The sequence below is a fragment of the Stegostoma tigrinum genome, chromosome 6, assembly GCF_030684315.1.
Source record: "Stegostoma tigrinum isolate sSteTig4 chromosome 6, sSteTig4.hap1, whole genome shotgun sequence".
NCBI lineage: Eukaryota > Metazoa > Chordata > Chondrichthyes > Orectolobiformes > Stegostomatidae > Stegostoma > Stegostoma tigrinum.
Window position 1 is genome coordinate 43,088,582 of NC_081359.1, and position 15,616 is coordinate 43,104,197.

Consider the following 15,616-nt stretch of genomic DNA (forward strand, 5'->3'; position numbering starts at 1 on the left):
CGGAAATGGAAGAATTATTCAGGCTCTAAAATGATCAAATTTGGTATTGAGTTCTGAAGGCTGCAGGACCCGTAAGAAGAAAATGAGATGCCATTCTTACAGCTTGCAATGAGCCTCACTGCAGCAGGCTTGAGACCGATATTGGCCAGGGAACACAGTGGTGTGTGGAAGTAGCAGGGAACTAGGAACTCGAGACCCTGCTTGCAGTCAAAACAAAATGTTCCACAAAGCGGTTGCCCAGTCTGTGATTCGTGTACCAATGTGAGCAGCCAATAAAGTAGACTGGACTGTGTGAAGTACTGCTTCACCTGAAAGATGTGTCAGGGGCCTTGGATACTGAGAAGGGAGAAAATAAGCATGTATGTTTTATACGTCCTGTCATTGAATGGGAAGAAACCATGGAGTTGTGGGAAAGCTTTTGGCAGTGGAGGAGAAGTAGTTCAGAGTTTCCTAGAAGTAATGGACCCTGTGGAAGGCTGACAAAGGAGGAAAGGGGAACATGTGGTGATAGCATCCTGCTGAATGTCATAGAAGTGACATCTTATGATCCTTTGGGTGTGAATATTTGTGAAGTGGAAAATGAGGACTGGGGGTCCCTATCGGTTTTGTGGGAGAGAAGAGAAGAGGTGAGGGTCAGAGTACAATGAGTACACGGGGGTGGTGGTGGTGGAGTTGGAGTCACATAAGTTTCCATCTTTTCCTCAACCAAGGTATCCCCACCACCAGGGTTGCTCAGTCAAGTCTGACCCATTCCCTGCACTTCTGCCCTCATCCCTTCTCTTCCTTGCCACAACAAGATCCTTCAATCTTCAATCCCCACACCACCCCTCAACTGCCCCCACCACCAGCATTCACATCCATAGAATCATAAGCTGCCATTTTCCGACCACTCACTTTTCAGCCTTCTGTAGGGACTCTTCCCTCTAGAACACGCTGGTCCACTCCTCGTCCACTGAGGAAGGGCCTGAGGAAGAGTCACCTCCACATTCCCTTCCTGTGCAATCACAGACTGTGTAATACCTGCCTGTTTACTTTCTCCTTCCTCACAACCAAGACATCAGCCCCACTTTTCAGTGAAGAAACACTTCTCCTGCACTTCACTCAGTCTCGTCTATTATATTCACACTGATGTAGTGGAGAGAAGAATTGCAGACTGAGCGATTACTTTGCAGTACACCTGTATTCTGTCTGCAAAAATGACCCCAAGCTTTCAGCTGTTGGTCCCTTCAACATGCAATCATGCTTACTGGCCAAGAATTCTGTCTCAAGTCTGCCACAGGGCTCCAGTGAGGCTCATTTTCAAGCCTTAAGAACAGCATTTCATTTTCCATAATGGGACCTGGCAGCCTTCAGGACTCAATTTCAAACTCAATAACTTTAGTGCTTGAGCACCTCCTTCCATGTCCTGTACTCACCCCCACAACCAAGGCCTTGTCATTACACAGGCTGATTTTATCATAGCTAACCCATTTTCACCCACTAATGTTTTCCAGGTCACCACTATCTATCGGACTTTGTTTGCCCAGAGGCTGTTCTTTCTCTCTCTGAGCTGTATCTCCAAGTATCATTTACTTCTTACCCTCATAAACACTTCACCCCTATTTTCAGTATGTATATCAACCTATTCCTAATACTAGTCAGTTCTGAAAGAAGAGTCAGTGGACTCAAAATATTGAACGCTACTTTCTCTCCATGGTGCCAGAACTGTTGAGTTTCTCATATGGTTTCTGTTTCAGTTTAGATTAGCCTTTTTGGTTATGCACTGAATCTGCATTTTAACTTTTTGAAGAGTCATGCACAAGAATCACCTAGATCCATCTTCATCTCAGGATTCAACAGTTTTTCTCCTTTCAAATTATATTTTGCTTTTTTATTCTTCCAGCCAAAGTGAACTACTTTACATTTCCCACACTACACTCCATCTACCAAATTTTTGCCAATATTTGTGTGTAACTTCCTTATGTCTTCTACACAACATACCTTCCTAGCATGCTGGTATTTGTGAATTTAGCCACCATGCCTTCATTCCTCTAATCTACATCATTGATGTAAATTGTAAAAGTTCCGATCCATGTGAGAATCCAGTCATCATATCCTGCCAATCAGATGAAGACCCATTTGTACAACCATCCACAGGTTGAATCTTCTTTATTGTCTGAGGTCAAGTTATTTCAAGTTTTTTGGAGAGATTTTCTTTGTGAGGCTTAGCAAGACTTGCCCCTGTATCTTACCAAACCTTCACATCTGATTCCAGTCATATCTTACCATGCACCTTTTCCAAAACAACTTGCAACCAAGTGGTATCCCTGAATTCACCAGCATCCCTCGAGCTTGGACCATCTTTAAAAGCCCATTGTACTCTTGAACAAACTCTATCAATCCAAAGCTGTGTTGCACAATTGCTGACATTTGTCTTGGATGGCCTGCTGTGTTCATCCAGCTTCACAATTTGTTATCTTGGATTGTCCAGCATCTGCAGTTCCCATTATCTCTGAGGAAAAAAATCAGTGTTCTACTTTACAGGCAGGGACCTGGAGGTCAGCATGATGCAGAAGCAGGATGTCCTCTTCCCCCAAGACCAGCAATGATTGTCATAACACCATACCATGCCATCCTGGTCCCAGGTTGCCACCTGGGCTAAAATAGTCTCAGCAATCTGGAGGAATACTGAGCACTTCAGTAAGAAGGTCAAAGACCTCTCAACTCCACCAGCATATGTGCCACCATAAATTCACAAATACCAACATGCTAGGAAGGTATGTTGTGTAGAAGACATAAGGAAGTTAGAAACAAATACTGGCAAAAATTTGATAGATGGGTTCTGTCTGAAACCTCACATTCACTCTAAATCCACTATTGTAACCCTAACTCTCAACAATGTTCATGCTTTACCACTCCCATTAACTACCTACCCCACTGCTGTTGCACACTTCACTCCTAATTCCAGTCCTGTTTTACCACATGCTTGTTCCTGCTGTCTGTAAAATCTTCCCTCACCTGCTGTCACATTACCCTACATCCAACAATGGGGGATCAGAGCTTGGGATGAATCTCCCCATCTGCCATGTCCAAGGCAAATGCCAGGAACCAAGACCAATAGTGCATCTTTGGGTGCACAACGGGCAATTAAAGATCGTTCAAGTGTAAGTGGTATTAGTGAATCCGAGGATATCTGCTGAGTGGCAAGTTAATCTGGGAACAACATGTGGTAAAATGGGGATTAAATTGGATGTAAGGGTTAAAATTGTATCAGAGATAATGGGAACTGCAGATGCTGGAGAATCCAAAATACTCCTAAAATGCTGCTTGGCCTGCTGTGTTCATCCAGCTCCACACTTTGTTATCTTTTATATTAAATTGGATGTCATGAGTGCCTTGATGGTGAGGTAGGTAGTTAATGAGATGAGTTTGGTAAGATACATTGTTAAGGCACTAGACCTCATGGTGGAAATCCATCCAAAAATAAATCTTGACAAAACTCAGATTTACCAAGTAAAAGGTATGTTCGATCGCATGACTCTCTCTGCTTGCTGACATCATTTATCAGACTGCCTGCATTCACACACTTAATTACTTCCCCTTTTCTGCTGACCCACCTAATACTTTATTGTGTCCTATTCCAGAAGCATAGAATTTCTACAGTTTGGAAGCAGGCCATTCAGCCCATCAAGTTCATACTGACTCTCCAAAGAGCATCCCACCAAGGCACACCACAACCTTTACCCTGTAACCCTGCATTTTCTATGGCAAATCTACCTAGCCTGCACATTCTAGACACTGTACAAATTAGCATAGCCAATCTACCTATCCTGAACATCTTCATATCAATACTTTTAAGGGTTCTGACAATCACTGTATATTTTCCACCTATACGTGACCTTCCAAAATGCATCACCTCACGTTTGTGTGAATTAAACATCATTTGCCATCATTCTGCCCATGTCTCCAACTGATCTATATTTTCCTGTAACCCCTGACAATCCTCCTCACTATCCGCAGCTCTACCAATGTTTGTATCATCCACAAATTTGTTATTTAGACCGGTTACATTTTCCTCCAAATCATTTGTGTAGACCATCAACAGCAGAGGTCCCAGCACTGATCCCTGTGGATTACTGCTAATCACAATCCTCCATTTAGAAAAGCATCCTTCCACTGCTACACTCTGTCTCCTATGACTCAGACAGTTCTGTATCCATCATGCCAGCTTACCCCAATACCATGTGAATTTACGTTTTCTACCAGTCTGCCATGAAGGACCTTGTCAAAGGCTTTACTGAAGCCCATGTAGACAACATCAACCACTTTTCCCTCATCAATCATCCTTGTCACCTTCTCAAATATCTTGATCAAGTTAGTGAGGCATAATACCCTTGCACAAGACCATGCCATTGCTAATAAGTCCATCTACCTCTAAATGCATATAGATCTTGTCTCTGAGAATCTTTTACAATAATTTCCCTACCACCAACGTGAGGCTTACAGGCTTCCTGGATTATCCATGCTACCCTTTTTAAACAATGGGACAACATTGGCTATTGTCCAGTCTTCTGAAATCTCTTCTGTGATCAAAGAGGATACAAAGATGTCTGTGAATGCTCCAGTAATTTGTTCCCCTGCCTCCCTTACTATTCTGGGATAAATCTCATCAATCTACCTCATCAGCTTATCTACCTTAATAGTTTTTTTTAAGATACATAACACCCCTTCCTTTGTAATAGCAACTGGACTTAAAAATTGGACAGTCCCTTCCTTGAGATCATCCTCCATCAATTCTTTCTATTCATCAAATAGCGACTCAAAGTATATGATTAGGACCTCACCTACACCTTCTGGCTCCACACATACATTCCCTCCTTTGGTCTTGAGAGGGCCAACCTTTCTCTGTCTTCCCTCCTGCTTTTTATCTATGTATAAAAAGCCTTGGGATTCTCCTTCATCCTGTTTGCCAATTATTTCTCATGACCCCTTTTTAACCCTTTTAATTCCTTTTTAAAGTTCTTTCCTACTTTCCTTGCATACTTCAAGGGCTTCATCAGTTCCCACCCTCCTAGACTTTATGTATGCTTCCTTTTTCTTTTTGACCAAGGTCAAAACATCCCTGGTCATTCAAGGTTCATGTAACTTGCCGTTCTTATTTTTCATTCTCACAGGTAAGTGTTGCTCCTGAACTCGTATCAATTTCTGTTTGAAATAATCCCACATGTCCAATGTGGATTTAACCTCAAACAGTCGCTTCCAATCAAAGTTCTCCAGTTCCTGCCTAATACCATCGTAGTTCACCTTCCCCCAGATTAACACCATCACTTGAGGACTGGTGTTATCCCTATCTATGAGTATCTTAAAACACACAGTATTATGGCCATTACTTCTGAAATGCTTTCCCACTGAAACTTCACTCATTTGGCCAGACTAATTTCCCAAAACCAGGTCCAGTATAACCCTTTACTTGGTTAACTGTTGTCAAGCAACCCTCCTGAATAGTCCTTAAAAATTCTGCCCAATCCAAGATCCTAGCCCAGAATCAATCCCAGTCAATATGGGGGAAGTTTAAACCGCACACCACAACAACCCCGCTGTTTTTCCATCTTTCCAAAGTCTGTGTACGTTTTCTCTCCTTTATCTCTTGCTGGCTGTTGGGAGACCTGTAGGATACCCCGAGCATTTTGATTTCACCTTCCCTATTCCTGAATTATAAGAACATAAGAACTAGGAGCAGGAGTAGGCCATCTGGCCGCTTGAGCCTGCCTCACCATTTAATAAGATTGTGGCTGATCTTTTTGAGACTCAGCTCCACTTACCCACCCACTCACCATTACTCTTAATTCTTTTACTCTTCAAATATTTATCTAGCCTTGCCTTAAAAACATTCAGCGAGGTAGCTTCAATCACTTCACTGGGCAGGAAATTCCATAGATTCTCAACCCTTTGGGTGAAGAAGTTCCTCCTGACCTAAGTCCTACATCTGCTTCACTTTACTTTGAGGCAATGCCCTCTAAACCTAGTTTCACCTGCTAGCAGAAGCACCCTCCCTGCCTCCACTTTATCTGTTCCCTTCATAATCTTATATGTTTCTATAAGATCTTCCTTCATTCTTTTGAGTTCCAGTGAGTATAATCCCAGTCTACTCAGTCTCCCCTCATAATCCAACCCTCTCAACTCTGGAATCAACTGAATGAATCTTCTCTGCACCCCCTCCAATGCTAGTATTTCTCTTCTCAAGTAAGGAGACTAAAGCTGCACACAGTACACCAGGTGTGGCCTCACCAGGACCCTATACAGCTGCAGCATAGCCTCCCTGTTTCTAAGCTCCATCCCTTAAGCAATGGCAGACAAAATTCCATTAGCCTTTTTAATTACCTTTTGCACCTGCAATCCCACCTTCAGTGATTCATGCACAAGGACACCCAAATTCCTCTGCACAGCAGCATGCTGCAATTTTTTACCATTTAAAACATAGTCCATTTTGTTGTTATTTCTACCAAAACGGATGACCTCATACTTATCAACATTGTACTCCAACTGCCAGACCTTTGCCCACTCACTTAGATTATCTATATCCCTCTGGAGACTTTCAGTGTCTTCTGCACACTCTGATCTACCACTCACCTTAGTGTCATCTGCAAATTTTGACACACCACTCTTAGTCCCCAACTCCAAATCATCAATATAAATTGTAAACAATTGTGGCCCCAACACTGATCCCTGAGGCACACCACTAGCCACTGACCGCCAACCAGAAAAATAATCATTTACCCCTACTCTTTACTTTCTATTGGTCAACCAATCCTCTATCTATGCCAATAAATTACCTAAAATACCATGCAAATTTATCTTATGTAGCAGCCTTTGGTGTGGCACCTTGTCAAATGTCTTCTGGAAATCCAGATACACCACATCCACAGGTTCCCCATTGTCTACCATGTAAGTAATGTCCTCAAAGAATTCCACCAAATTAGCTAAACATAACCTACCCTTCATGAACCCATGCTGGGTATTGCCAATGGGACAATTTATATCCAGATGTCTTGCTATTTCTTCCTTAATGATAGATTCAAGCATTTTCCCCACTACCAAAGTTAAGCTAACTGGCCTACAGTTACGTGCTTTTTGTCTACTACCTTTTTTAAACAGTGGCATCATATTGGCTGTTTTCCAATCTGCGGGAACCACCCCAGAGTCCAGTGAATTTTGGTAAATAATTACTAGTGCATTTGCTATTTCCCCCATCACCTCTTTTAGTACCCTGGGATGCATTTCATCAGGGCCAGGAGACTTGTCTACCTTTAGCCCCATTGGCTTGCCCAGCACTGCCTCCTTAGTGATAATGATAGTTTCTAGGCCCTCTCCTGCCATAACCTTCTTGCCATTAGTTTTCGGCATGTTATTTGCATCTTCCACTGTGAAGACTTACACGAAATAACTGTTTAATGTCTTGGCTACTTCCTCATTCTCAGTTATTAAATTGGCCTTCTCACCCTCTGAAGTACCAATGTTTACCTTCGCCACTCTTCTACAATTTACATATTTATTGAAACGTTTGCTGCCTGTTTTTATATTCTGAGCTAGTTTACTCTCATAGTCTATCTTACTTTTCTTTGGAACTTTTTTGTGGCTTTCTGTTGGCCTTTAAAGATTTCCCAGTCTACTAGTTTCCCACTACTCTTTGCATTTTGTATGTTTTTCTCAATCTGATACTTGCCTTTATTTCCTTAGACATCCATGGCTTGCTCTCTCTTTTCCTACAGTTCTTCCTTATCACTGCAATATACTTCTGCTGAGCACTGTGAAAAATTGTTTTGAAAGCCCTCCACTGTTCCTCAATTGACCCACCATAAAGTTCTTGCTCCATTCTACCTTAGCTAACTCCTCCCACATTCCTTCATCATCTCCTTTGTTGAAACGCAGGACATAGGTACTGGATTTAACCTTCACCCGCTCCATCTGTATTTTAAATTTGACCATACTGTGATCGCTCCTTCCAAGAGAATCCCTAACTGTGAGTTCATTAATTACTCCTGTCTCATTACACAGGACTAGATCTAGGATAGCTTGCTCCCTCATAGGTTCCATTGCATATTGTTCAAGGTAATTGTCGCAAATGCATTCTATGAACCCTTCCGCAAGGCTGTCATGACCGACCTGGTTTGACCAATTGATATGTCGATTAAAATCCCCCATGATAATTGCTGTACCATTTTTACATGCATTAGCTATTTCTATGTTTATCGCCTGCCCCACCACAATGTCATTATTTGGTGCCTATTGTCCACACCTATCAGTGATTTGTTCTCCCTGCTATTCCTAATTTCCACCCAAATGGATTCAACATTTTGTTCAGTAGAACCTATATCATCTCTCACTACCACCCTGATATCATCCTTAAAAATCAGAGCAACACCACCTCCCTTACCTTCTGTCTGTTCTTCCAAACAGTTTGATACCACTGGGTATTTAACTCCCAATCATGACCATCCTGTGACCATGTCTCTGTAATGGCCACTAAATCATACCCATTTGCCATGATTTGCACCATCGACTCATCCACCTTGTTTCAAATGCTCTGAGCATTCAGATAAAATACCCTTATGCCAGTTTTTGCACCTTCTTTTGGGGTCCTATTACCTCCATTACTAACAGCTCTTGAGTTCTCCTTTCCTTTAACTTTTTTCCTAAATTTCAATGGAGTTGAAGCTTCCTTGTCACCTGCTAACCTGCTGCTTTGCCTTACATTAATTGTTATTCTTCCTCTACACTCATTTCTCCATTCCCCCCACTTTCTAGTTTAAAGTCCTATTAACCACCCTATATACCATTTTCACCAGAACACTGGACCCGGCCCTGTTTAGGTGGAGTCCATCCCAGTGGTATGGATCCCTTCCGTCCCAGAACTGATGCCAGTGCCCCATGAAAAGGAAACCTCTTTCCCATACAGCCAAGTGTTTACTTCCCTGATCCTCGCCTCTCTATGACAATTTGCACGTGGCTTGGGCTGCAATCCAGAGATTATGACCCATGAAGACTGTTTTTTTTAAGTTCGTTCCTAGCTTATCATAATTCCAAAACAGGTCTTTTTTCCCAGTGCTGCCTATGTTGTTGGTACCTCAGTGGACCACAACGACTGGATCCTCCCCCTCTCTAGTATCTTCTCAAGCTAGTCAAAGATGTCTTGCACCCTGGTACCGGGCAGGCAACGCACCATGTGGGATTCTCTATCCTGCTCGCAAAGGATACTGTCTATCCCCTGATGATGGAATCCCCAACAACTACAATCTGTCTTTTTGTTCCCCCTTCTTGAATGGCATCCTGGACTATGGTGTCATGGTCAGCTGACTCATCCATCCTGCAGCCCTGTTCCTCATCCACACAGGAAGCAAGTGCCTCATACCTGTGGGACAATGTCAAGAGCTGCGGCTCCTATGTTCCTGTCTGCAGGGTCCTGCCTCACTCACAGCAAGTACTAACCAAAGCTCTAAGTTCATCTGCCTTGCCTATTATACTTTTGGCATTGAAACACATGCATTTAAGACCATTTCCCGTATTCCTTTCAACAGCATTTCCCTGAGTGTTCTTGTTTTTAATGATATTTGCTTTGGTTTCTACCTCTCCCTCAATTTCTGTATCTACTCCTCTGGTTCTCAACCCCCTGCCACACTGGTTTGAATCCTCCCAACCACATATGCCTCCAAGGACGTCAGTCCTGGTCCTGCCCAGGTGTAACCCATCCAGTTTATACAGGTCCCTCCTCCCCCATAAGAGACTTATAAAGATCCAGACAGCAACAAGGAACTCACTCAACCCCACATTACAATCAGAGAACTAAGGTGAGAGCGCCCAGCTTGTGCACTTTCCATCTCCATGTGTGAACATCATGAATCACAATCCCGGTGATAAGTTACAAGATTTTTAAATCTAATTTTTAAATTCTGTCCCTCAATATTTGACTAAAAGATCAGTCTTTCACTTTCTTCTGGGCTTTTAGGATTCTACACAGCCACCAAAGCAGCACCCTGTAGGAAATTGTGCTTGCAGGTTAATTCTATGAGCCCTGCAGTGGTGTAGAATGCAAAAGTGTACAGTTCTAATGTGCACTTTTTAAAATATATTTGCTGCATTTGTATGGGAGATTTTTTACCTTTGGAAATCCAGGAAATAAACCTATTGGTTCCTCATGTTATTGGTTAATTGTTTCAATCTATCTCAGATTAACACATCATCTGGACTCGGAAAAGGTACAGAGAAATCTTAGTTTGATTCAGTTAGATTGACAGCATAGAGTGAGGTCAATTGGCCCACAATGCCTACACCTGTTCTTCAAAGAGTATCATCACCTATTGTCAATCACCTGCTTTTTCCCCATACCGTTGCACAATATTTCTATCCAAATAATTATCTAATGCCTTCTTGAATGCCTCGATTGAATCTGCCTCCACCATACTTTTCAGCAGTGCATTCCAGACCCTAACTACTCGCTGATTGATATGTTCCTTCTCACATCATCCTTGTTTTATTTCACATCACTTTTAACTTAAAATACATAAAACTAAGCAAATATGTGATGGAACATATGCAACAATGCATTGAGGTAACAAAATGAAGATTGCTTCCCACCACTTTCCGCACCCAAGCTATCTAGAATTTACTGTACCGAGACTGACACCATCCAAAGGGGATCATTAATTTACCTTTCTTTCTTGAATGCTTCTTTAGTCTGTGCCAACACCAGATGTGTTTACTAATTAATTGATTGGTCATGACTAGCTACATTGTAAATTGTCATTTGGTTATTGCCTGAATGGAGAAAAATTAGCATGATTTATTTACCATCAGAAGAAATGCTGCGGAAAAATTGGCATTCAAGTAAATACCTTTAAGCCAAAGCTTTTTGGTTATTATTCAAATTTTTTTTCATTTAGAAATTTTCATTTTCCATGTTAGAAGCCTCTCAGACTTGGACAGTGCTAAAATGCTGATCTGCACTGAAATTAATCCTTAGCTTTTCCACAATGTTCACTTTAAATAATTCAAAAGACAAGGCTGCAAATACTTAGGAGCTTTATGAGAAATGTGATCAGCTGGTATATATGCAAGATATTTATTATTATATATTTTATAAATAACATATTTTATATATTATTTTATGATATACGGATGTTATCGGCAAGGCCAGTAATTGTTGGATATCCCTAACTACCATTCAACCCAAGTACTTAGGCCACTTCAGATTACACTCAAGAGTCAACAAATTGTTGTGTCTGTGGAGTCACATATAGACAAAACTAGGTAAGGACAGAAAATTTCCTTCCCTAAAAGGCATTAATAAACTAGTAGAGTTTCCACAATAATCAGTATGGCTAAATTCATGGTCATTATTCAGCATAGTTGTCAATTCTATATTTGTGAATGAATTTCACAAGCTGCCAAAATTGTATTTAAACCTATCTTCCCAGACTTTGAACCAAGCCTTCTGGCATTATCACAATGTCATAATCTGCATAAATGCCGATGTTTTAAGAAATTAATTGGGACAGGTCAGATGTGCTGCTTTACAAGTACGATCAGTAAACACAAAGTGTTAAAAAGAAAATCAGAATGCAGTGACTAAGTACCATCAAGCTTGAATTATAACAGGCTGAAGATTGTCAGATGGAAAAAGGCAAAGGGAAGGAATAAATTTGATAATTTTAAGGTAAATAGCATTCTCAGAATGGCAGATTGTGGTGTTATTTTTGCCTCTGCAATTATACAAATGAATCATCATGAAACATTTATGATTTCTTCTCAGTATTTTAATACACTTAGTTTATGCCTCTGATAAAATAGCAGAGACGTTTCACTTGAAACTGCGTGTGTGTGTGTGTGTGTGTGTGTGTGTGTGTGTGTGTGTGTGTGTGTGTGTGTGTGTGTATGTATGTGTTGGAGTGTTCACACAAAAGAATCATGAAGACATACTTCACAACACAAACTGAGAAGGGAGACACAAAGGGGTTTGCTGTCAAACCCAGCAAAGTAGTTCTATAGGTGTTCAATAAAAGCTGAGAGAACAACACCTCATTTTCTGATCAGGCACATTGCAGCTTCTGAACTTAGCATGTTGTCCAGCAATTTCAGACCATTCTGCCTCACCCTGTTTTGATTCCAATTTTTTGCCGTTTGCCAGCCTGAATCTTGTTTCAAATGACTTTGCTTTTGGGCAGAGCTGTTCATTGTTTAGCCTTTCATACTCTATGCACTTTGTTTCTTTGCTACAGCCACATCTTTGATTCTGTCTTTTCAAAACATGTCCTAGAGGACGTGGTGATCACTGGTCATGCCAGCATTTATTCCCCATCTCTGATTACCCTTAAGCTGGTGGTGAGCCATTTTCTGGAATTTTGCATTCCATTTGGGCACCGACAGTACTGTTATTGATGGAATTCACAATTTTGTCCGAGTAACAGTAAAGGAACCGCTATATAATTCTAAGTCAGGATGGTGAGCTGCTTGGACGGGATATTGCAGGTGGTATTGTTCCCATGTATTTGCTGCCCTTCTGGATGTAGTGATTAGTGAATTGCTACAGTGTGAAATTGTAGATGGCATGCACTTCTACTATTTTAGACTAGTGGTCAATGTGATGCCAATCAAGTGAGCTATTTATATGGTGTCAAGCTTCTTGAGTACTTTTAAAGCTCATTCATGCTGGTAAATGGGAAATATTCCATCACACTGTTAATTTGTACCTTGTAGAGTGTGAACAGACCTTGGGAAATCAGGAGGTGAGTAACTCAGCCCAGAATTCCCAGCCTCTGAACTGCACTTGTCGCTATAGTATTTAAATGACTTGTCAAGTTCCGTATCTGGTCAATTGTAACTCCCAGATGTTAGTAGAGGAGATTCAGTGTCAGTAATGGGCACTTGAATGTCTAGTGACAATGGTTAGAGTCTCTCCTTCAAATTGCCCATAAAGTGCCAATGCAACACCAATTGTATAAATAGAACATTTATGAAGAGACAAATACCAAAATCAGCATTTTTAAAATCTATTTTAACTTTTAATTTGAGGAGTGCATCTCCATTAACAATCTGACTTAGTTTTACTGCTGAAGCTGATCTTTGGAAACAATAAAAATACTGACTCTCTTGTGAAAGCCCTTGCCCAGAATAACAGATGTGGAACTAATAGAATCGATAGTCACATAGTTTGAAAATTGTGAAACAAATCCTCAGATGTTTAACTATTTCATTCATAATTTTGTAAAAATATGTTTAATTTATTGAAATCTTGGCAATTATTTGTTATTCACAACAATGGCTTTGAGCACAGGTAGATTGTATTGCTGATTGTAAATATGTAAGCTGGGTAATAAATATTAAAGCAACAGGAATTTATAACTCCTGACATTAGCTCCTCAGTAATGATTCACAAAGGCTCTGTGCATTAAGCACATTCGGCACATGAAGATAAGTGATGGTATTCCAACATCTCACATTTAGAATAGCCAAAGTGGGTTACATGAATCAAGTATTTTTAAAAGGTCTGTCATGTTAGGTTTTGATAAGGAGTGGGAACATCAGTTAACTCAATGATGATGATTGCTCATTATGGAAAATCTCCCAGTGTGCTAACTAGTGGAGCTGTGCTGTGAAGACACAGAGGCTTCTGATATATGTTCAAACAAAGAAACCATTAATTCATCAATCACTTGGTTCAATTTAATTGAACAAATAATATCCATCCCACAAAGCTCATTAAAGGTACTCTGAGCTGATAGCAATTCCTCACAACCCTTTTATGTGATGGAATCATTTCCTGTGGAAGTCGTTCCATGATTAAGTCAGTTTCTATTGAACTGAATCCATGTTGCCTATTCGGCAAACCTGGCTGAGCAAAGCCAGGTTTCACAGTATTTTGTATGTGTGCCATTGTTTTTAGACCACGTTCTGTGTCATCACTTTGGCAATGCCAATATTCTATGCTGATCCAAATGGTCAGTTATCACAAACAGGCTTAATTTTCTGTTATAATATTGTTCTAGTGCAACAAACATGAAGATCATCAGAGAAATTACTGTTCTAGTTTGATTGATTCCAAGAGTGGGTTAATAAAAATTTTGTAGGCTTGCCTTGTCAGTAAATGTGATCTTTTCACTCAAACTAGCTCTCTACAGGACAAGACACAAAGCTTCAAGACAAAACCAACTCCTAGAAATCATGTGACTTTACATCACTTCCTGATGATATCATATTTACCATTTGTTATTCACATTAACCCTTTGAAGATTTGAGTGCTACCACCAAACGGTCATTTGGCATCATAACGTGGTGAGAATTGCTTTCAATGAGATTTCAGTAGATTACTACTGCAGCATTTTCACCATGGAGACGCTACTGATAATGGTTTTAGCTTTGAATATGCACTTATTATTTACAACAGACAATGCCAGTCAAGACTTTTCAAAATGACCTCACACATTTTCAATACATATAAAATTGCATGCATAAAGATCACAGATCATGTATATTGCTGCAGGCAAGGAGTTGGAAAAAAATATTCTTAGAAGTAAAAGGGATATCCATATCAGCAAAGATAATAAAATGTGAGGCTGGATGAACACAGCAGGCCAAGCAGCATCTCAGGAGCACAAAAGCTGACGTTTCGGGCCTAGACCCTTCATCAGAGAGCTCTCTGATGACTGATTTGATTTAAATGGTGAGGACTTTTCTTTTCAGAGGCTGCGTTGTTCTCACATGAAATATAGAATTATGATTGAGCATGCCACTTAAAGTACAGCATGCCACTAAAGTGTAGCTTTGATGAGGTGTGAAGTGTAGAATTAATGCAGATCCAGTTTTGAGAAGATTTGTAGCTCAGGTTGAGTTTCTGGATGTGAGTTTGCTCACTGAGCTGGAAGGTTAGTTTTCAGATGTTTTGCCACCATTCTAGGTAACATCATCAGTGAGCCTCCGACGAAGCACTGGTGTTATGTCCCGCTTTCTATTTATCTGTTTAGGTTTCTTTGGGTTGGTGATGTCATTTCCTGTTCTTTTTCTCAGAGGATGGTAGATTGGCTCCAAATCAATGTGTTTGTTGATGGAGTTCCGGTTGGAATGCCATGCTTCTAGGAATTCTCGTACGTATCTCTGTTTGGCTTGTCCTAGGATGGATATGTTGTCCCAATCAAAGTGGTGTCCTTCCTCATCTGTATGTAAGGATACAAGTGATAGTGGATCATGTTGTTTTGTGGCTAGCTGATATTCATGTATCCTGGTGGCTAGCTTTCTGCCTGTTTGTCCAGTGTAGTGTTTGTCACAGTTCTTGCAAGGTATTTTGTAGATGACGTTTGTTTTGCTTGTTGTCTGTATAGGGTCTTTTAAGTTCATTAGCTGCTGTTTTAGTGTGTTGGTGGGTCTGTATAGGGTCTTTTAAGTTCATTAGCTGCTGTTTTAGTGTGTTGGTGGGTTTGTGGGCTACCCTGATGCCAAGAGGGTATTGATGTCATCAGGGTGCCTCTTGGCATCAGGGTAGCCCACAAACCCACCAACACACTAAAACAGCAGCTAATGAACTTAAAAGACCCTATACAGACAACAAGCAAAACAAACGTCATCTACAAAATACCTTGCAAGAACTGTG

The 15,616-nt window shown here is 40.8% G+C and overlaps 1 protein-coding gene across 1 annotated transcript in view; it reads left to right on the forward strand.

Annotated features, from left to right (window-relative positions):
- The window catches only part of gpc6a (glypican 6a), a 936,149-nt gene that overhangs the window by 682,879 nt on the left and 237,654 nt on the right, over positions 1–15,616 (forward strand). The gene's annotated exons all lie outside the window — the stretch shown is intronic.